The sequence below is a fragment of the Pan paniscus genome, chromosome 4 (assembly GCF_029289425.2).
Source record: "Pan paniscus chromosome 4, NHGRI_mPanPan1-v2.0_pri, whole genome shotgun sequence".
NCBI lineage: Eukaryota > Metazoa > Chordata > Mammalia > Primates > Hominidae > Pan > Pan paniscus.
Window position 1 is genome coordinate 166,890,997 of NC_073253.2, and position 24,119 is coordinate 166,915,115.

General features: G+C 44.4%; 1 pseudogene; it reads left to right on the forward strand.

Annotated features, from left to right (window-relative positions):
* Positions 1-18,153, forward strand: part of LOC134730484 (uncharacterized) — a 73,048-nt pseudogene extending 54,895 nt beyond the window's left edge.
* The last annotated feature ends 5,966 nt before the right edge of the window (positions 18,154-24,119 follow it).

Genomic DNA, 24,119 nt, shown 5'->3' on the forward strand with positions numbered 1-24,119 from the left:
TGAGTCTTAGTGAATTCGTACATCATGGAGCTTCCTGAAGTTTATATTCTTGCCTCTTCACCACAGGGCTGACCTATCTTTCTAGCCTCATCTTGATTGTCTCAACCTTCCATTAAAATGGACTTTTTATTTGTGTCCTTGCTTCTGTTTCTTTATTCAAGCTTCTACTCGATGAAAATTGTTATCTCTGTTAACCTCACCTATTGACATAGTGAATCCTCAAGCTCCCATCCCTAAACAAATATCCTCCAAGAAGTTTCCCCAAGGCTCTCCTCCTCTAGAACTAATTCTCTTTATCTGACTATATATCTTCCTTGGGAGTTCATCTTTTTGTTATTTTCCAAACTCTTTTTAATTCTAAGATTCTCTGATAATTTCTGAAATATCTGTCTCATAATTAATAAATATTTATTGCTGGACAATGAAATGTACCTGGATTCTTGGAGTGAATAGTAAAGGCAAGCCTGTGGCAACTGGAGTGCAGCTAATTAGAAAGGGCTAATTAACAAACTTTTAAGACATGGTTTGTTTACACGGAATACTTTGGGTCTCAGTAATCACTGTAAAACCAGTTATTTGCAGCTATTAGATACACATTATACAAACACTAACATTTAAAAATGTGTGGCTACACTAATGTAGTAATATACCGCCAAAGCGAATTTCCACCAGAAAGTAGGACTTAGAGATACAGAGGAACATTTCATGATGATGGAAGGATCCATTCAACAAGAAGAAGACAAAAAAAAATTTGTGTGCACTTAATAATACAGTTTCAGAATATATATGTATAGCAAAAGTAGTCTGCAAAAAACACACAAAAAAAAATTTAAAAGAAAGCCGAGCGTGGTGGCTCATGCCTATAGTCCCAACTACTCAGGAGACTGAGGCAGGCGGATCACTTGAACCCAAGAGTTTGAGGCTACGATGATTTATAATCGCACCACTGCACTCCAGCCTGGGTGACAGAGAAAGACCTTGTTTCTTATTTTAAAAATAAATAAACAAATAAAAGCAGAAATAGACAAATCTACCCATAAGCCAAGATTTTAACACATCGCCGGGTAACTGATATAAGAAGTGGAATCAATTAGGATACAACAGACTTTTTAAAATGCTATCAACAAAACTGACCTAATTAACATTTCTTGAACACTATACACAACAACTTCAGAATACACGTAAGTGCACACGGAATATAAAACAAGCATTTTAAAAGTCTCAACAAATATGAGAGGAATATAATCATAAGTGTATGTCCTCTGACCACAGAAAAATTAAACCAGCAATTTTTAAAAAGATGACTAAAGTGTTCCCACTCCTCCTTCTCCACCACCCAGCCATTCTCCTTCTTAGCACCAATCATAGCATTTATCACAGCTCGAATTTTATATTTTTAATCTTTTTCATTTTCTTCTTCTTTCCCACTGGACAATAAACTCCATGAAGGAAAGATCTCATCTAGTTTCCTACGGTATTCCCCAGTGTCAGGAACAATGTCTGACTGGAGGCAGGCTCTCAAGAAATATTTATTGAATAAATGAACAGCACTGATGGAGAGGTTAATCTGAAAAAGAACCTGGATGTATTGTTTCCTGGTACTGAATAAAGAAGATAAGGGTATGTGTGCACATTGATCAGGACATTTTTGGTTAGTAGTAAGAGAAACCGAGTTTAAACTGACTTAGGCAGAAAAAGGGAATTTCCTGGCCCCTTTAACTAAAAAGTACAGAAGCAGCACCTTCAGGAATAGCTTGATCTAGGGATTCAGATGACGTCATTGGCTCCCTCTCTTTCTTTTTTTTTCATCTCTTAGAGTTGTGATGGCTCCAGTCTCATGTAGGACCTATCCTCATGGTATAAGCATACTCATGATTAATGCACAAACTTTACCTTCCTAGCTTAGTCATCCCAGCAGAATGTAAACTTCTCACTCTGAATCATTCCTGAGGTGGTTTCTCATTGAACACTCTTTGGCCCTGTATCTATTCAAAACACAGTCATCCTGGCCAGGGAGATTGACTCTTTTTATTGAACACCCAAATTCAAAGGATATGATCACTCCCATTCAAAACAGACAAATTGAGTAGAGCAAGTGTTTTCCCAAAGGAAAACTGAGACACTATTACCGGAAGAAAGGGACATGTATACTGAGCAAGCAAAACCTATGGAGGCCCTCTCTAGTGCAGATGCAAAAAGTGTATGGATTAAAAAATAGGAAGTTGTGAAAGATTTCCCCTAATGGCCCCACGGGCTGCTGTGAAGGAGATGGTGAAGGTTTGAATGCATCTTTGAAGTGTATGGAAGATTAAATAAAAACAAGACAAAAAAGAAACCAAGACAAAAGACAAAGCTACTTTAGAAACTGCAGTGTTTTCATGATGGCACCAGTCTTCACAGCTGCATGAGTTCTAGCTTCAAGCCACTTGAGGACTTGAAAAGGTAGAGAGTGGCATCATCACAGGGCTGGGGGCTTGCCAGGTGGGTGATGTGTAGCTAACAAATGGAAAGGTCAAGGACCTAGAAGTCTCAGGGGGCACAGAGCACGCATGAAGTGTAGGGGGCCAGAGGATGAGACATGAGCATTTTCAGGTTATGACCAAGTGCAGGGAGTGAGGTTGAAATGGAGTGGAGGTAATGTTATGAGAGTTAAGAGAGTTACAAAGGCCCAGGAATTTTGAGGTGTTTGGATGAGTTGTTTAAATGGAAAAGGGATCTCTGAGAATGATGACGGGAGCTGGGGTGAAGAGGCAGATGAATGCTTTCCACACCTCAGTCTTGCCTTCATCTGCACAACATTCACCGTGGAGGATATCTGTAGACTGGCCAGCATCCATTCCCCTTCCCTCTGGAAAAATAACACCTCCTCTTTTTTTTTTTCCAAGAGAGCCACCCTGCCCTCATGTTTAGTTAGGTGGATCATTTGAAGCAGATCACACCTGGACTTCATAGTAGGTATGTGACAAGGCCTTAAAAAAATCATATTTTATTCTCCTGCCATAGTGATTGAATCAGGATGGACACATGAACCAAACTAGGCCAATTATTGAGACTATTGAGAAAGAGGATTTCTCTTTCTACCAGGATTGTTAATCTACTATAAGTCTGGAGTTTCTAGAGACCTTCTCTGCAACATCAGGAGAAATGCTGTTTGAGAAGCCTATACAGAGTAAAATGGAGCTGAAAGAAAGAAAAAAAAAATGCCTAATAATATCACTGGTCATCTGGATTCAGCTGTTCCTGTAGTTCCAAATCTATCCTTAGGCTTTTGAGATACATAATCCAGAGACTTTTGCTATACTCCCTCTGAGAAAAGCTGAAAAAGCCAGACAAAAACCCTTTTTTCCTTTTTAACCTGTTTAAAGGTATTGGAAATCTGCTGAAACAACCAGAACTAGAGGAGATAAGAGTCAGAGAGTAGGAAGTGTAAAAAAGTGATTTGGCATTGTGAAGCTACTTTCTCCTTGGGGAAAAAGTTTGTTGATTTAGCATGCAAAAAAAAAAAAAAAAAGAGAGAGAGAGAATGAGAATCCAGACTTTTCCTGGGCACAGTTTACTCTGTTTGGGGACAGAGAAACCAACAGAGCTTTTGAATTCTGAAGCTAAACAGAAAGCCCTTTAAAAGCAGGATAGAGTTTTCAGCAATCTCACAGTGCTAGAGAGACAAGGATTGGAATTTTAGGCCTTACTAGGGGAAGGAAGTTCCAGTGAACACATCAGTCTCTCAACTGGCAGTCCTGGAGGACTAGAAACAAACAGTTAGATGGAACCTTACTAAAACTGCAACCTAACCTTGACTCACCTCAGTTTCATTAGATTAAGGTGATCAGCCCCCACTCTATCTGCCTAACATAGGAAAGAGTGAAAGAGTTTTTCTCTGGAAGAAGATAATATTATCTAGAGATTCTACAATGTTTTGATACAATGTCTAGTGTTTAATCAAAAATTACTAGATATGCCAAGAAACAAGACCATATGATTGAAGACAAAGTGAAGTAATAAACTAAAGAAACAAACATGTGAGCCAATAAATTCCCTTTTTTGGCTTAGGCCATTTCGAGGTGGATTTTCATCATGATAGAAAGATTCCTAACTAATATACTCACAGTCCTTCACTGTTCAGATCAGCCATCACAGCACCCATGGCAGAAATTGTACCATAATTTTCCTTTATATTTTGTCCAGATTTGAACTAGAATAGTTTAGACGACAGTGTCCTAATTTTTCAATATTAAATTTCCATAACAAAAGTTGCCATATATTTAGGTTCCCTGTTACCTTAGTCTATTCAAGTTGCCATATTCAAGTTGCCAAATTATCTTAGGCTGGATGACATAAACAACAGAAATGCATTGCTCATGATTCTGGAGGCTGGGAAATCCAAAATTAAGGCATTGACAGATTCGACGTCTGGTGAGGGCCTGCTCTCTGCTTCATAGATAGCACCTTCTTGCTGCATCCTCATGTGGCAGAAGGGCAAACAAGGTTCCTCAGGTCTTTTTCAGGAGGGCACCAATCCCATCCACAGGGCCTCCACCCCTATGACCTAGTCATCTCCCAAAGGCCCCACCTCTTAACACCAATACACTGGGGATTTGATTTCAACCTATGAATGTATGGGGGACACAAATATTTAGACCCTAGCACCTGTCCTTCAGCATCAATAGCAATAATGCTAGGAATTTATATGGAGCTTTATCATTTATGAAATGCTTCACATATATTACCAATAGTCAAAGTCATATGGAATTCTTAAGGTAGATATTAGTATCTCCATTAACAGATGAGTAGCCTGAGTATGTGGTTATGTCATGGCTATAGATAAAGAAGCTGAAGATTAGAGGACATGCCCAAGGAAGTTAAATTACTTGCACAAGGTCACACAGAAGTGGCAGAGTGGAGTATTGAACCCAGGCTTCCTTGGTGCCTTCCAGGACTCCACAGGGCAATAAGTCCAGTAGCCCTTGATCCTGGTCCTAGCTCCCGCATTTTATGGCTTTATAACCTTGAGATGGTCACTTCACCTCTCTATGCATGAGCATATTCATCTGCCCTCCAAGGCTGTGCCTATTGCCCTTGACCTTCCCGGCATTCTTCAAAATGTATGCAGTTTGTTTCCAACTTTTACACCAAGAAGATCTTAATATAAGATCTCTGGATTTCTATGTCAATGGATCCATTAGTACCATGGAATTACAGGTAAATTTCATGTGAACATAGGGATGTGCATTTTGTGAGGGCACATCAGAGTCACAAAGGGTTCCATGACCCCAAAAGTTTAGGAATTCTGCCTTAGAGCCATTGCTAGATGAGCAGGGACATACGACATGCCTTAACATGTTTCTCCTTCTCTGGTAGGATTTGCATTTGAACATGAACTTTCAATGCATAACCCAAGGTAATGACAAATGTCAGACATTTCCGTTATCAGGGCGGAGCTAATTCAGAGGATAGCTTGAAATGGGAAGTTTTCATTTCCTTCAATAAAAATAATACTCATAATAATAATGCCTATAGCACTTACAACTGATATATCTCGTTTGTTTTTAATCACTACTAATCCTGACATTAAGAAAGGAACAGAAGTAATGCCTCCCCCAGTGCATGATTCCAAGAGGTTAAAAAAAATTGTTTAGGTTCAGCAGTCAGCGCCTGGTCCCTTCTTTTTCTTTCCTCAAAGGCAAAGCCAGGATTTGAAATTGGGAGTTTCTAATTGCTGGCCATGTGGGTCCTTTATTCATCCCTGGAGTGGAATCAGTGCAGTGACAAAGGGGCAGAGTCCTAAGCACATATCTTCCCTCTGCCCACACTCAATAGGCAGCCCCATGTGGCACCCCTCCCAAGATCCCATTCTCAGGCACAGAAGGATGGCAAAAGTAGCTGAGATCCACAGTACGGCGTTAACAAATCGCATTTTCTTAAGGGCATCCCATCCCCTCAGTCACATGCGTGTTTGTGGGCATGCTGGAGATTACTAATCAAGTGCAGCTGGCCTCAAGCTGACAGCCAGGACACACGTGTGCACACACACATGCACACACACACGCGAGCATTCACACACACATACACATGTTTAGAGGATGCCTGCTGCCAATTTCTTGCCTGGCAAACCAGAAACATTTTAGTGGTTTATAAATATGAGCCCAATCCATCTTGGGACACTTCTCAGGTTCAAAGCCATCTGTGTCAGGTGCCCCCAGGGCTATGAATCCCTTTCCGTCCACACCCACACTCCACCCCAACCAGGCTTCCACGTCCCATGATACACAGCAAACTCCTCAGCATCAAACATCTGAATTGGACAATTTCACAGCCTGCATCAGTCATGTCTTGATTAGTTCTTTTTTCTCTCCTGTTATTGAAATGTTATTTTTTCCACTCACATACCACCACCTCTCGCCCCTCCCAAATCAGCCTGTTGGAAAAGATGTTTATTTTGCTTTTCTTTGGCATAATTTAATATCAGACAAGTGCATCCCTGATGCAGACAGTATATTCTTGGGGCATACATTTGAGATTCTGGTTGATTAGAATTACAAATTTGTCATGCAGTCCTAGCCAATTTGGAATTTGGCACCCCGGCATCATGTTTATGTCCTTTTGGCCTTGCCAGCGGTTGCTAGGACTGTCGGGGGGCTTTTTTCAGCAATAAGTTAGGATTTCATAAATAGTTGGCAGTGCCTTCAAAGAAGCCTGCTCTTTAACATGAGATAATGTATGTTTTCTTTCTACTTACTTGGAGTAGGTTGGATTGGGAGACACCCAAGTTCACTTTTAAATCATTTCTCCGCGTGCCAGACGCGGCTTTTGAAGTCGTCTGCACCAACCCACAGGGAAGCCAGCGCCCTGGCCTCAACGAGCGGCCCCACTGTGTGCCCTGTCGCCCATAACAGGAAGTGTGTCAGAGCCGGGTGGGCACGGGGTGGGTGGGGCAGGCCCACGGGGCTCAGTTCCACCGAGCGGAAAATCATCTGACGTGTCCTCGGTGTATGTGTCTGGAGCAGAAGCAGGTCAGATGTCGCCCTGGCCTCCAAGTCTCAACACGCCTCTCTGGTCTGCCCCGTTGGCCTTCAGAGGCGGCACATGGCATAACAGGAGGCTTTTTCAAAGTGCAGGCCACAGGAAATCACATTTGAAGTGCCTGGCATGGAGGGTATTTTTATACCGTTCACTTTTTCCCTTTTCTTTTCATCTGTTTTCTGCATTCTTTCAGTTTGCTTTTTCTTCTTGATTTATTGTTGTATTATTCTATTTTTAAACCAAGACATACTTTCCCATCAGACACTTTAATATAACTCATATGAAAATTAGGGATGGGTGGACCTCAGACGGTGCAGAGGCTGGATTCAGTAGGAATCAGCTTCCTAAAGTGCAGATGCTTATCTGAATCTGCACCAGCTGCTAGGGTCCAGGGGAGCAGAGCAAGGAGAAAGGAAACCCTTCCATTCCTCCCTCACTAAGTAATCTGGGGCTCAATCGTGTGAGCCCCTGGCCCCGCCTTTTGCACATGTAACGAATGTCACTTGCACAGGTAACGAATGTCACGAGTTGTCTGGACCCCTCTCGTGGCTAGGAAGTCACTGCTGACCTCCCCTTCGGTGTGGGAACACAGGTATTCCAGTAAGGATCGTGAAATACCCAAGACACGAATACCCAAGAAAACCAGTCCAGCCCAACCCAGCTTGAGTACTGATGGCCCTTGAGCCAGATTTCCAAGCAGGATAGGGGGAGAGGTTGGGGCCGTGCGCAACCCTCTTTGTGGCTCTTCCATGTACCAAGGAGGCCAACTCAACCCTGAAGTCAGGGAGGCCTGAGCAGAAATTCCTGGTAGCCATGTGGCCGGGGCAAGCCTCTTTAACGCCCTCTGCCACAGGTATCTGTAAAATTGGAATGAAATACTTCTAATCTAGAGTTGTAAAAACTAGAGAAAGTGTTTGTTGAACAAATGGTAGGTGCTCCGTAAAGTAGTAGCTGGTCGTATGATTCCAAGATCCATTCCCACCTTCTCCATTCAGCCTGAGTTCATCTCCTCTTCCCACATCTTCCAGCTGAGGACAGCAGTCTCCCTTTCATTTTTTCATGTCTCTCTCCCTACTCTGCCCAAATTGGAGAAATTGAGAATGGTAAGGACCATACACTGTGTAGCCTGGCAGTTAAAAACCAGATTTCAGAGGCCCAGCGTCTGCCTCCACTGCGTCTTAGTGCACCGGCTCCTCTTTCCAGCCTGGGCTGTCCTCATAGAGCACAGCAAGTGTGGGCCCTGCAGTGACATCCCCGCTTCTGCCCTCTTATTTCAGCCACAGCCACAGCAGACACTTCCGTACAAGCTCACCTCGGGCTTGCAGCCTCCCACCTACCAGGTGCACTGCAGGACATTCTGCTTCCCGCCCCAAGAAATTTTCTGGCATGAAAGGGGCCTCTTAGAATCTTCTGTAAATGCAGCACAGAAGTGTAGGGCTAACACTCCTGGGGGCTGCCTTCAATCAATGGGGGCAAAAGCTGGCAGATAACCCTCCAGCCTCCCATCCTTCATGTAGGCAAGTCTGGGAGACATCTCGTGCACTTTTCTGAGACCCTAGGGGAATCAAGGCCCTGCTGCCTCCAGCCACAATCTCAGCAGCACACCTTGCATTGGCTTTTCCTCTTTCCCGCTTCCACTCTCCCTGCTCTCTCCCCCGTCCTTTCTGGGAGCACCTCCCAGATCTACTTGCACCTAAACCCTTGACTCAGGCTCTGCCTTCAGAAGGCAATCTCTGCTCTTATAATGCTTATAAGCCAATCTCTGCTCTTATAATGCTTATAAGGCAATCTCTGCTCTTATAATGCTTATAATTTGGTGAGTGTAGAGAGACAGTAAGTAAATTAATAAACAACAAAGTCATCACATAATATTAAATGGTACACAGAGAATTAATATCGGATGAGGTGAAAGAGGATGAGTAAAGGGCTACTTTATGCTGAGTGGTCGGGAAAGGTCTCTCTGAAGCCACGGGAAGGCACCATGCTTCTGACATTCAGGGACAGCTCATGTGGCAGCTGGAACAGCTGAGACGAGAGCCCTAGGATGAGAATGATCTTGGAACGGGATGAGAATGATCTTGGAACAGCCAAAAAACTTGAAGAAGGTCGGGGTGGTTGGCGCATGGGGATGGGGAAGAGAGTGGTCTAGGATAGGGTCAGAAAGGTAGACAGGGGCCAGGTCAAGTAGGTTTTAAATCTGACTTCTAGTATGATTAAAGTAGATTAAAGATTTTAAATCTGACTTCTAGTATGATAGGGAGTCATTGTGAACTATTAAGCAAGATAATGTGACACGATCTGCTTTACATTAATTAACCTCTTTGAACCCCAGTTTGCTCAACTGTAATTATCTAGCGCCCTGGTGGTAATGAGGATGGAATGGAATAAAGTGTGTAACGTGCTCAGCACACAGCCTGGAACATTTTTGTTCCATATATATGTTTGTTATAATTACTATTATTCCTATTTTAAGTCCACTGCTTATTCTACAGTGCCCAGAACAAAGCAGGCATTTAAATATTTATTGGGTGGCTTAAAACAGGAATAATGAAGGTCAAAGAATTTGTTACACTATAGACGATTTTAGGGTTCCACAGATTCAAATCATAGCTCTGCCACTTAGGAATACATTATTTCCCTCTTTTGGAAGACTTGCTTACATCCTCTGCAAAAGAGAGAAAATAATAGCTATTTCATTGGACTGTTGTATGATGATGCATTTATCACATAAGGTAGATATGGTTTCTAAAAGGTTGAGGGCAGTGATGATGGAAATATAGCTTTGGATGTACCCAAACCCCGTATAAAAACAGAGCAACCAGGTAGAAAACCCCAAACCCACGTACAGTCTTTAAAACAAACTAGGTAAAAATGAATGCCCACAAACCCCAAAGCACCAATAGCCATAAGAGCTACATGTTATTGGCTTCCATTAGAGAGAAAGTAATGGAAGCAACAAGGCATCTAATGGCCCCAAGAACAAGAGGACCCTAAAATAGCCAAGAGGCATTCATGAGAAAGTGTGACAGACCAAATTGGCCACAGCAGCTGAACCTAGGAGGGCCTTTGCTGACTTCCAAAAGGGATGAGTAGAACCAGTAAGCAAGGGAGAGATTGGTGCAGTCTCATTCCTACACACTCTCAGAATGGACCCACCAGAACTCCTTTCTGGGACAGGATCCAACACTGAGGAGAAACTTCTGGGAAAAGAATCAAAATTAAATAGGACAGGGGAAACAGATAAAGGATTGAAAAAGTACAGGTAAAGTGAAAGAGGAGAACATAGCCAAGAAGTTTCAAAAAGCAAAATCCTATAATTTTTTACTTTACATGAAAATAACAGAAGAGGAACCTAAGAAGTTATAAAAGAACAACTAACTTTCTAGGAGTTCAGGAAAATTAAATTAACATAAAAAGGATAAACATTAAAGACATTAAGGACAAATGCTGTACAGTGTTAGTGCAAGAAAAAAGAGATTCAAGAACTGAAAAATAATTCTACAGTTAATAAGAACACACCAGAAAAATCCTTTAAAAAGAAATAAAAATTCTAATATACTATTTTGAGATAAATAAATGACCTTAAGACAATGATAGAAGCACATATATCAAAAATTTAAAATCTCAGAAGCGAGATGGCAGAACTCAAGACAGAATTAGAAATAAAGGAAAAGAATGATTTTATAAATGAAGACTAAACTTGGAAGAAGCACAGTGCAGACAACACAGCAAATAATGCCTTAAGATAAATACAATATGAAAAAGAGAAATAATTTTAAAATAAAGATGTTAAAAAAGAGACTAAAAATAATTTGAGGGGAAGCTGCAAACACTGAACATAGACCAAGAAGATCCAACATATGGATAAAAGAATTCCCAGAGGAAGAAAACTAAAGTAACAGAACAAATACTAGAATCCATGATTCAAAAATTTCCTAAACTAAAAAGAATTGAAACTATGTATTGAATGATGACACCATGTACCTGAGACTTTATTGACCCAACGTGACAAAAACTAGATATATTCTAGTAAAATTACTGAACATTAAAGAAAAAAGAAAGCCCTTCAGGCATATGGGGAAATAAAAAAACATGTGACTTATAAGATAAAGAAAATGTGATAGTCATCAGACTTTTTGACACCAACATTTTATACCAGAAGACACAGGAAAGAAAAGGTGAGCCAAGGATTTTATATCTAGCAAAACTAACCTTCAAATATAAAGGGTACAAACTGTTATCAACTCAAGAAATATTATTCCCATGAGCCTTTTGTGGAATCTACTAGAGAATGATCTTCAGACAACAAAAATGACAGAAGGGACAACTATGCATAGAACTAAGGCTAAATGAGAGTTAAAAGGGAAAGATGATAGTAGAGAATGGTTCTTTGATCTGACTATGTGGATATAGTACAACAGTTTTTTTTCTTTTCCTTTTTTAATGAAGAAGAGTGAAGCTACTATATGAAAGAAAATGAGCTGTTTCAGCAATTTTAATCCATGGTGGTAACTTTAATATTGTTATTTTGCGATGGTTGTATGTATGAAATGGAACAAAGCAAATGAGTAATTATGGTTTATTCAGATTTTACCAACTGCTGTGTCCTTAAGAACCAGGGTTATCAGTGTGGAAGCAGATACAAATATAACATAGAGAAGCCTAAGTAATATCTCTGAAGTGCTGAATTTGAATTGGACATATCAGTATAAACTCACAAGGTATTTGTGTCTGCATGCACACACGTACACACGTATTGTTTCAGGGAAGAGGTCTAGGAACAATGAGCAGCCCTGTCACAATGAACAATAAGAACACTCAGATTGTGGTCTCTAAACACCACATCCTATCAGTAGAAACAGGGCTCCTGGGAGAAATGGCTGATTCCAAGCCTGGACCTGGAAATATACAAGATGAGCATGGAATATCTTGCATACCAGACAGCTTCAAAGCTATCAAAGGCTACTAAGTTATATCAAAAGGAACCAGAAGCCAATGTGAAGTGGCTTCCACTTGCCAAATATAGAATAATTGGAGCTTCAGTAAGGTTGAAAGTTGCAATGAATTGGAAACCTATCAACTATGTTTAAATCTGTGAGTTTTTAATTATATATATATATTTTTTTTTTTTTGGAGGCGGAGTCTCGCTCTGTCCCCCAGGCTGGAGTGCAGTGGCGCGATCTCGGCTCACTGCAAGCTCCACCTCCTGGGTTCACGCCATTCTCCTCTCTCAGCCTCCCGAGTAGCTGGGACTACAGGCACCCACCACCACGCCCGGCTAATTTTTTTGTATTTTTAGTAGAGACGGGGTTTCACTGTGTTAGCCTGGCTGGACTTGATCTCCTGACCTTGTGATCCACCCGCCTCGGCCTCCCAAAGTGCTGGGATTACAGGCGTGAGCCACTGCACCCAGCCTTTAATTATATTTTTAAAACTAATTTGTTGCTTTTAGTGGATCATAGGAAGGAAACAAACATTTATCCTGCCTTTCCCTTTATATACTTTCAAACAGGAAATCAAACAGCAAGTCAGGGAAAGTAACTTCTTAAAAAAATATTCTAGCCGCTACACAAAGACAAAATGGTAGCATTAGGTTATCTCCATTTTCACAACCCCCAATCAATTAACAGATCTAGTCCTGGGCAGCAATGGCTGCCAACATCACAAAAAAAGCAAAAATTAGATTCTAAGCCTCCTGATGATAAGTACACACTACCACCTCTAGTCCTGCTGACACACTGAATCTGATCAAGCCTCTGCCAGCTGTCAATTAGCAGGGAATATAAGGGACACGTGAACATGTCCAACTGCTCCAAGAGAATGCAAAAAAGAGCAAAATCCCAAGTGTGGAAAAACAAACAGGTCAATCAATCCAGGTTCTTGAACACATAAAATCATAGGAAAAATAAAAAGATACAGGGGGAACCTATAAATTAAAGATATTTCAAAGAGATATGTTTTTAACAAATGAATAAAACTAAAGTATAGCATCTAGGATTGCACATTTGGGTGATAAAACCATGAAGAAAAGTGTGGAAGAGATTACTCCAAAAGTCAGGATACTGGTTCCCTTTGGGAGGAGGGAGAGGTTTGATTTCAGGACAGGGCACATGGAGGGGCTTCTGGGTGGCTGGCAAAGTTCTATGTCTTGAACTGGGTGATGGTTACAAGGGTGTCCACTTAATAATGATTCAGAGGGTATGCATTTGTTTTGTGTGATTTTTTTCTTGATCTTTATTCTAGTTTACAATTAAAACATTTTAAAAAGAAAAAGAAAGTGTCTGCTGCACAGTAGGCACTCAAAAGTTAACTTCTGTCTCTTTTTTTTTTTTTTTTTTTTTGGAGACAGAGTCTCGCTCTGTTACCCAGGATGGAGTGCAGTGCCACAATCTCGGCACACTGCAACCTCCACCATCCAGGTTCAAGGGATTCTCCTGCCTCAGCCTCCTGAGTAGCTGGGATTACAGGCATGTGCCACCATGCCCAGATAATTTTTGTATTTTTTAGTAAAGATGGGGTTTCACCATGTTGGCCAGTCTGGTCTTGAACTCCTGACCTCAAGTGATCTGCCCGCCTCGGCCTCCCAAAGTGCTGGGATTACAGGCGTGAGCCACTGCGTCTGGCTCAAAAGTTAACTTCTCTTGGTTCAATGGATGACTGATACTCTGATCCAATGACTGGAATGAATAAGTCAGTTTCTCAGGAGCAGAGACCTCCTCTGTCTTTGTGCGTTGCTGCATCTCCAGCACCAGCAGTGCCCAGCAAATCATCCGCACTTGAACACCCATGCTTTCTGCCCTCCACAACTTAACCACAATGATGATGCAAAACGTCTTCCTTCCTTCTCTCCAAATCCATCCACCTCACCTTCCCAAGGGTGCTGCCTAATTAACCAGTGCACCCGGAGCTCTCTCCTCTGTGCTTGCTTTCATATAGCTCCAAAGCCATCCCCACAGCCTTCCTGCATAAAACCCCAGCTGCCTAACTGGACGTCCAGGCTCCAGCATGATCAGACCCCTCCTGCCCTCTGTGACTTTGTCTTCCACCACTGCCCTCCTGCAGCCAGTCTAAACTATTTGCAGTTCCTCAAATGCCCCATGAGGGCTCCCTGACATCACATAAGCTATTCCCCAGGCTGGCCTGTAACACCCACCCCATGCCTTTCTTACTAGCGCATTTCATTAAGATTTAACTCCTTCAGAGGCCCTCTTTGGGGGCCCCCTCCACAGACCTCAGGCTGGGGCCCTCCTCCATGTTCCCTGGTATCTGCCATAACACTTATACTATAGTGTGACAGTCTGCCTACAGTCTGCAGACTGTGAGCTCCTTGAAGTCAAATTGGGTCATCTATGTCTGTGCCCACAGTGCCCAGCAGTGCGCCCTCAAATCTCCATTCCCTAAGGCCCTATAAGTGCCCTTTGCTAATATCCCCTTTTAAGATACTATGAGACTCTCTCACAGTGGTGCTCTTCCTTGCCCAACAAGTTTGATAAATCTGGCTTAGGCCAGGTGCAGTGGCTCACACCTGTAATCCTAGCACTTTGGGATGCCGAGGCAGGTGGATCGCCTGAGGTCAGGAGTTCGAGATCAGCCTGGCCAACATGGTGAAACCCCACCTCTACTAAAAATACAAAAAAAAAAAAAAATTAGCCAGGCGTGGTGGTGGCAGGTGCCTGTAATCCCAGCTACTCGGGAGGCTGACGCAGGAGAATTACTTGAACCCAGGGAGCAGAGGTTGCAGTGAGCCGAGATTGCGCCACTTCACTCCTGCCTGGGCAAAAGAGCGAGACTCCGTCTCAGAAAAAAATAAACAATAAACAACAAACCTGGCTTGGTATGGTCAACAAATTCTCCGAGTGGTCTTTGTATGGAACTTCGGGAGAACCTAAGGCAGTGCCTGGCGCGCAGTGGGTACTCATAAAAATATTTGAGAGAAGGAAGTGAAGGAGAAAGCAGGGGGTGAGATTGAGTATGTGGACCAATAATGAATGCATGGGTTAAAAAACTGACATTTTGTTATTATTAGTGATTTTTTAAGGGCACAGGGAAGGGTAGTTTGAATTGACAAATACGTATTTACCTTACTTTAGCTTAGAGGCAGCCAACCTATTTCCCAGCTTAATCTATTATTTTAGAGGCAGAAAATTAACTTGCTTATCCTGAAAAGAAGTGCAAATGTATCCCAAAAGTGCCATTCTTTCATTCACCCACTCAAACAGATACACACACACACACACATACACACACACACACCCTTTTCACCCCTTGGTAGTGTACAGTCTCTGACTTGTAAAAAATAGTCATTCCTTTCTGCTTGAAAGACTGTATTAGCTACTCAGGGAATACTAGCCCTTTCCTTGGACTCAAAAAAGTATTTTATCCATTAAAATCTAACCAGGGTGTAGTAACCATAAAAATCCAGCCACTCTGGTAGGAAGACGGATATCCTCAAAGATTTATGTCTGGCCGTCTCAAAGAAAATGTGTAAGATGGAGTTTTCTCAGAGACTTCCTGGCTGCACTCCACCCCACACATAATTTCTGTTTGTATAAACCTCAGATCAAAATTCAGGAAGGGTTAAGGGAAACCTTTCTGAACCACAGGTTATGTCTGCTCACCATCCTCAGTTGACCGTTTGGAATGAATTAACCAGTCCCTAACCAGCCTATGACTGCTTCTTGGATGGAATTAACCAACCTCTTCAGTCCAAATGGTTGAACCATTTAGGGTCTCAGTTTCCATCCAGATGTGGGGTGAGGGTTTAGGTCACAAACTATATTCAGAGTCATTTGCATATTTTTATTATTGTGGTGAGAGATAATGAAAACACACCACTTTATTAGTTTCAGGATATGGTGAAGACCATTGGAAACACCAGCATTCGGGAAGGGGTGGAGAAGGAGGTGTGACTATTTTGAATGAACCTGAAAGAAAATACTTCCCGAACCTTCTTTCAGAAGGCGATTTCAGTTCCAATTTTTCATAAGGTTGGAAAAAGTTAAGCAAACTAGAACTATAGACACTTGTTTATAGAAGGTTTTTCTCTTTAATTACTGTTTTTGTTTCATGAAAGAAAAGTCTCATAAAATAAAAGCTCGTTTTGGGTTCAGCGAGGCAGCGAGACTCCTGAGAACACCACAAAAGGGCTGACTTGACCTTGGCCAGCCAAGGAGTCCTGACGACTTGAACGTCTATGTATTTCCACAGCAAGGTATGTGCCTTTCCCACCCTCCACCCTAAAGGTCTCTCCATACATTTGAGACAGTTTTAAAAATCTGAACTGTGGGACCGTCTGGTCGCTGGCAAGCATTCCAGACAAGTGGTTTTCTCAGAAGCCAAGTTCTGGTTTGACTCTTTGATTGGAAAAGTATCTATTTCACTAAGGGTGATAGGCCCCTGGATGCATTCTCACCAAGAAACCCATAAACCAATACTTGAAATGCCAGCAGCGAGTTGTAGGGAATTCTTTTGGTTTGCCTTCAAGGACACAAAACATCGCAAAGGTCTTCTCTTTGGCAGAGAGGGGCCTGGCATGGAGAGCTGGCCCAGGGAGTATGTGGAAAGAGTCAGATGTGGGAGTCAACAGACCTGGGTTCGAATCCTGACTCTCCTGCCAGCAAGCTGGTTCTGACCTTAGGCAGGTCTCTTCGGTTCTCTTGAGTCCGACTTTCCTCATCTGTAGAATGCGGACATTGACCTCAGTCTCAGGGAGGTGGTGGGGGCTCAATGAGATGATACTCCCATGATTCCTTCCACCATGACTGGTACACAGCAAGGGCTGGATAAACACCAGTCTTACGTCCACCATGGTAGAGCACTGGAGATGCAAGACCTCTTTGAGGTCACTGAATCCCTTCCTCTGAGGTCACTGAATCCCTTCCTTTAAGGTCACTGAATCCCTTCTGAGCCCCCTGTCTAGGGCTGCTTGCTTTTGGTTAATCCAATTAACAGATAATTACAGGGCATGCGCCCTGGGGCCCACACAGCCCCAGACAGGAGGGATTCTGAAGATGTGGAAGGCTTTTCCCTCACATGGGAGCTGGTGCCCTCACGGGGCAGACTGAAAAATGCATAGAAAATGTTTGCCAATGATTCAAGGCATTGTGATGAGATAACCAAATAGAGGGTAAGACTCAAGCCAGATGCCTTCAAGACCAGGCAGGCATAGTGTCCAGTAGCCAGCAAGAGCACCCAGGCCCCATCTAAAGGAAGCTAGGCTGCCCAGCCTCAGGCAAGTGTTGGCATGCAGGAACATAGGTCATTGTGGCCAGATCGCTCATTCTTCAAGAAAAGCCAGAAATCTAGATTGTATGGGAAAGCTCCTAATTTTTAAGACAACTTATTTTAAAAAATTAAACATCTGTCTGCAGTCCAGATGGATAAAGAGACATCCCTGTGGTTGGAGGACTACACCAAGGAGGTGGGGCTCATGCCAGGGCTTGAATGGTGAGTAGAATTTACATACGCCATTTGTGCATTTATTGTGTGTGCACTTCGCAGGAGGCAGTGTTTGGTTTGGTGGCAATGGGCTTTATGTCTGATTTCTTGTCTGACAAAGAGAAAAAAAATGGCATCTATTCAGAAGGCATTTGTAAGGATTGGGTGAGATCAAACTTGTTAGATCCAACACAATCAAGATTTTGGTGACATTGGCTGTTACTGTCCTAACACCTGGTTGTTGCGATTGCTGTTGGCATGGAGAGCAGGGATCGACGGCATGCAGCTCTGTCACTCTCCACCCCGGCCCATCCCATTCAGAGATCCCATGCTTGCTCCACCTTGACATAATGGCCTGTGAAATAGACAGTAATGTTGTTCCTGTTCTACAGATGAGGAAACTGAGCCAGCAGAGAGACAGGAAGGAGCCCACGCAGGGTTACACAAGCAGTTAGCAGAAACAATATGGGAACCCAGGTCTGCTCGGCTGCACAGCTCACCGTCCGACCTCTCCCCCAATCCCCATGGGCCTTGCACCTCGGATGGCCGAGGGGATCCTGGATTTCAGCAGTCCCACACCCCTTGTGGGTTTGAAGTTCCTTGCGGGTTTATCTCGCGTAGGCCCATGGCACACTGTCCCTACCCTGCCCTGCCCCACCCCACCCCACCCTCCAATTCCTTCACAGCCTCCTTTGAACTTGGTCTCAAGGCTCGCCCACAAATCCCAGGAAGTATCTTGGATGCAGAAGAGTTTCATGGTGTTCCTTATAAAAGCACAACCTGACATGCAGCTATTGTGTCAAGAATCCCTCTATTCCCAACTGCCAGAAACTCAAAACAGCTTAAGACAAAAAGCAACTGGCTCAAGGTCTGTGGGAGCCTTGTCTTGGGCCGTGTCTACAGGCTCACTCTGTTTTTATTAACGTGGCCTGAAATTGTGACCCACAGGTCTCCCAAGTGCAGACCCAGGAGGCCCCTCAGGAGACCCCAGCTGTCTTCAGACCCCTGGGGAAAGGGATGCCGGGCCTCTGGTGGTCAGAGAATCAAGTCAGAACTGAGGCAGGATTCTCAGCCCAGAAACATCCCAGACACGGATGTTTTGATCCTGTCTTGAAGCCATTTCAACCTTAGAGCGCTAGTTACCAACTCCAGATGCTCGCCCTCCACCACGTTCATTTGACAAATAGACACTGAGCCCTCACTAGATCTGCTGGGAGCACCATGTGCCCGCCGCCCCTCTAACAGGGTCTTCCCATCCCGTGGGCCCTTGGCCACCTTCTTTCCTCAAATTCAAATGTACACAATTGGAGAGAGAAAGAAACATCTGGAATAGACCAGGAGGGCGCTGCCTCACACTCCAGCACCAAGAACTGAGCATTCCCCCCAACCCCCACCTCCCCCTCCTTCGGGCCCTGCTGTCACGTGTCTCCTGGAGCGGACCTTGCCCCTCTGAGGGTAACTCTACCGTGTGAAAGGATCTTGTTAGTCCTGCAACCACTCTAGCTTGTGCTCAGATGAAAACACAGTGGTCCTCCCCATCGCCACGGGAAGAGGAGGCAGTGGTGGACTTTGCCTGAGTCTGTCTCCTCCAGTTTGACTTACCGTAAGCGCCTCCCCTGAAGACCCTGATCTCCAGGGGAGGCAGTAGATGTTAAGAACTCAGGCTCTGGAGTTGTGGGTAAGGCCCCCAGTGTCCCTTAGCCTCAGTTTTCTATCTGTAAAGCAGACATGGTTTTAGTTTCTATCTCATGGAGTTGCTGCGAGGATTCCATAAGGGAATGAATGCAAAGTGCTTAATTCAATGCTTAACAGTAAATGAATGTGCAAGAAAAGGAAGCCCACGTTATCATCGTCATGCGTCAGAATTTTACACAGTATCTTTTTTTCCCTTACGACAACCCTATAAGGCACGTATTTCATTTTGTTTTGTTTTGTTTTTTGAGACGAAGTTTCACTCTTGTTGCCCAGGCTGGAGTGCAATGTGTGATCTCAACTCACCGAAACCTCCACCTCCCGGGTTCAAGCGATTCTCCTGCCTCAGCCTCCCAAGTAGCTGGGATTATAGGCATGAGCCACCACGCCCAGCTAATTTTGTATTTTTAGTAGATACGGGGTTTCGCCATGTTGGCCAGGCTGGTCTTGAACTCCTGACCTCAGGTGATCCACCCGCCTTGGCCTCCCAAAGTGCTGGGATTACAGGCGTGAGCCACCGCGACTGGCCTAAGGCAGGTATTTTTATCCCTACCTTACAGATGGAAGAACAGAGACCTCTCAAGGTACAGCGTGCAGCCCACGGTCTCACAGTGAGCGGGGGGGTAGGGGGTGAGATTTGTCCTCAGGATGCCAGGCTCTGCAGCCCAAGCCCCAGACCACAACACAACGCGCCCGAGGCACATGTAGCCACCCCTTCACTTTCACGTACATCGTCACTCTTGGCAGTTTTTGTTGGCCAGGGCAGAGCTAAACCCATCCCCCACTTTCCTGCATCTGCAGAAGCCACTCTGTCTGCTAAAAACCCCTCGTTCAACCAGGACTTCCAGGAACAGCGAAGTCACACATTTCACACCCACATGTACCAGGCAAAGGGTCTCGAATGGCACGGGAGATGCTTGCCTTCAAGCCACCAGAAGACCACTGACAGGGTCTCAGGGAGCACATCATCATCATCTCTATGCCCATGCACAGAGCATGCTTACTCCTCAGCCTTCTATCAGTCCTGAAATCAAGCATCTGGGCTGTCACGTCTCAAAATTCTATTCCTACGTTAATTTTCCATAAGAGTCTTGGATTCGGGAGCAAGCGAACTGAGGAATTCAACAACCCCACTGGGGTTTCTCCCTCACCCTCCAACCCAAGACCCAATTTAACACACTCAACTAATTGAGGGGCGCTTCACACTCCAACCTTTTCCAGTCCTGCTCCTGCAGGTGGCGGCTGAAGTCATGGGCGGAAGGGCCCAGGTGCCTGAGGAATTCTCAGAGCCCTGCCGTTGATTCATTTGTCTGCAGACATTCTAGACTCCATGTCTCCGAGACAGGCCACGACAGAGTGCATGACGGGGTGAGCCCGCCTTATTTTTCCCTCCAGCTTCCCCCTCCTTTTTTTTTTTTTTCTTCTTGGCCTCAGAGCCCAAAGTATTCTGGACATATTTTTCATTTTTCCAAATATCAATTGCTCTTTTATTCCCTCTCTGAAGCAGTGAGTAATAAGAGTTGTGTCTGGTCCTGAAATTCCGACTGAAATAAATTAGCCCAATGACCAACAGGAGGTGCCTAGAACAATAACAGCGGAATACTTGGCATGTTACAAAAGGGCCCCTGGATGTCGAAGTACAGTAAGTCTAGAAGCACATTACAGAGCAGCATCGCCAGAGCGGGTATGCAATGAGCCATCCAGGCAGCAGAACGCCTCATAAATTAATCCTGTATTTTTTTTCCTTTTTGGTCCACTGTTCACAGTTCTTTAGCCCTCTGGTTATGGGGCATGCAGAAGGGTATTTTTGGTGTGGCCTGTGGCCCTAGCAGGCAAGCCTATGCCAAGGCTGTGTGTCCATGTGTACATTTGCCCCTCAGCTGGCCTGGCCTCCCAGCCTCTGCTTGCCACAGTGAGAGAGAACAGAACCTGGAGGCAGCAGGCTGTGAACAAACACTGAGCTTCTACTCAGTGGCAGGTGCTGCGCTAAGTTCTGGAGTGCCACGGACTGTGAGAGGGAGATAGACCTGCCCTCCTGGGGCCGAGAGCTTGGACATCCCCCAGCCTCTCAGAACTAGGTCTCCATCTCAGTGCAGAATGGAGGAGGGGAGAGCGGCAACACTCAGCTGCCCCATCCCTCCTTTCCTGGAGGTAATCACCCATCAGATGAGTCTTGGGGGTGACACAGCCTTGTCTCCCACTTCAAGAGCAGCAGAAGCCTCCAGCCTCCTCCCTACCTCAGCCTAGCAGCTGTCCTTGCCCAGAGCTTTGAATCTGCAGGGAGCATCCCAAAGACACAGCAGTGGGCTGAGAAAAGCCCCCAAGAGATACTCACATCCTAATCCCTTGAACCTGTGAATATTACCTCATATTGCAAAATAGGACTTTGCAGATGTCATCAAATGCAGGGTTTTAAGACGAGGAGATTTGGCTGGGCACAGGGGCTCACGCCTGTAATCCTAGCACTTCGGGAGGCCGAGGCGGGCGGATCACCCAAGGTCCGGAGTTCAAGACCAGCCTGGCCAACATGGTGAAACCCTGTCTACAAAAATACAAAAATTTGCCAAGCATGATGGCAAGTGCCTGTAATCCCAGCTACTTGGGAGGCTGAGGCAGGAGAACTGCTTGAACCCGGGAGGCAGAGGTTGAAGTGAGCTGAGATCATGCCATTGCACTCCAGCCTGGGTGACAGAGCGAGACTCCACCTCAAAAAAAAAAAAAAAAAAAGATGAGGAGATTTTCCTGGATTATCCAAAGGGCCCCAGCATGATCCTATGAATCCTTATAAAAGGGAGATGGGAAAATTTCACACACACACACACACACACACACACACACACACACACACACACACACACAGATAGAGACAGAGAGAAGAGGACAAGGCAATGTAACCATGGAGGCAGAGATGGGAGTGCTGTAGCCACAAGCTAAGGAATGCTGGCAGCCACAGATGCTGGAAGAGTTGAAGAATGGGTTCCCCCTGAGGGAGCACAGCCAGATGCATGCTTTGAGAGTTCAGCCCAGTGCTACTGACTTTGGACTTATGGTTTCCAGAACTACAAAAAATTAATTTCTGTCGTTTCAAACCATCCAGTTTGTAATAATTCATTATAGAAGCCATAGTAACTAACACAGACACCAAGAGAACTTAGAATTCTTTCATGGCATTGGAATCCCACCACGCAGGGTATACATTTACCCCAGTATTCCGTTCTGGTTCAGTGTCTGCCTGTGGTATGCCCCTGCCCGTGGTCCCAACGGCTATTCTTCTCCCTGGAGTTTCAGCCTTCCCATCAAATTCAGGAGGTCCCTCTCTCCTCTCCAAGACTGGCCTTTTCCAATTTTAGTTAGCCATAGGGGCTTCTGTGGCTCGCCATAGCAGGTAGCAAGCTCCACAGAGCAGGGCTGTTTCGAGGATTAGGGACAAGCCTCGGTTGAGCACAGCAGACACACAATAAGAGAGTTCACAAATTGATGGCGTACGTTGGGCTCACAAAGTGAATTTTTTTCTAAGTTGAATTTGTTGCCAACATTTACAAGCCAGGAGGTTTCATACAAAAGACTGAACTTCTTACTTCTCTTGAAAATAAATCAGAAGTTCTCACCACACTGAACCCCACATTCTCATGCAACAATTGGCTGGCCTTTCTGGACACACGTGTTATGATTTTGCCATGGTCCCCACCATGCCCTTTCGTTTCACACCCAGACTACTTCTCTCATTTTATTAACTGTTCAGTACCTGTATGCATCTGAGTTTGCAATGTTTGTTATAAATACAAGTCTTTATTCTGTAGACTAAAGGCAGGCACCAGACCCAGGCTAGGACTGGGTTCTGGTTTCAGGCCCAGGTTGTGAGGTCTTTTCCCATAATTCTCAGTCTCCCCAGACATCCTTTCTTCTCCCCTCCAGCTAGCCAAAAACGCCTCCTCCTTTATGAAGCCATCCGGTCCTCTTCCTTCCGTAGTCCCCACCCACTCCTGTACAGGCTTGCCAATTATGTCATCTCTATCAGTTTTCTGGATAGACTTTTCATATAAACTCTTTGCAATCTTACATTACTGGGAGAATTAAATTGAATTGGCATGGGGGCAGCCCAACAAATACTTGGAGAAGTGAGGAGGAGAAAAGGAGGGGGGAGTGGGAATGAAGCGAGGAAGGCAGGGAGAGAGGGAGGGAGGAGAGGAAGGAGAGAGGGAGGGAGGGAGGAAAAGAAGGAGAGAGAGAGGGAGAAGGGGGGAAGAGAGAGAAACTACCTGAGGTTCCAGTTTGAGCCAGGCACTATCGAGTTAGTTCATCCCGTTTAGCGCTCCCAGTAACCCTGTAAGACACATATTATTATTATTGGCCTCACTTTTCAGATAACTGAGACTTAGAGACATAATGTCACTTTCCCAAGTGAATGTTACAATGATACCAGGATTTGAACCCAGGTGTGTTTGGGAGACAGGACTCAAGCACAAAGCACTGCTTGGTCTCCACTTATTAGGTTTGGGGCAGATTTCTCCCTTGGCAGAGTGTAATTTTTCAAGACTGATTAGTTATTGCCCCGGAAATCTTTATTCATTCACACATTTCCATTCATTCCCTGCCCCCGCCAACTCATTCTCACATTGACTTGCTCCCTAATTCCCTCCTTCAAAGGCCTCTCTCTCCTTTCTTATCCTCTCCCTCTTCCTTTACTAGGAAGTGTGAAGCACCCAGTGCTGTACTAGACCCTCTGCCAGTCCCCGGCCCACACCAGCTACTGGGCCAGTTCTCTGAGGGCCAGATGGGGAAGCTCTTCCTCCCTCTCCTCCCTGCCCTGAGACCAAATCCTGGAAGCTCTGCCTTCCGAAGGAGTTTCCTGGAAGAATTTATTATGTTTCCTAGAAAAATGTGACTGTAATTCATTACTTTTTGTGTGTGTGATTGTAATTTTTTTTACTGTAATTCATTACTTTTTGTGACCGTAATTCATTACTTTT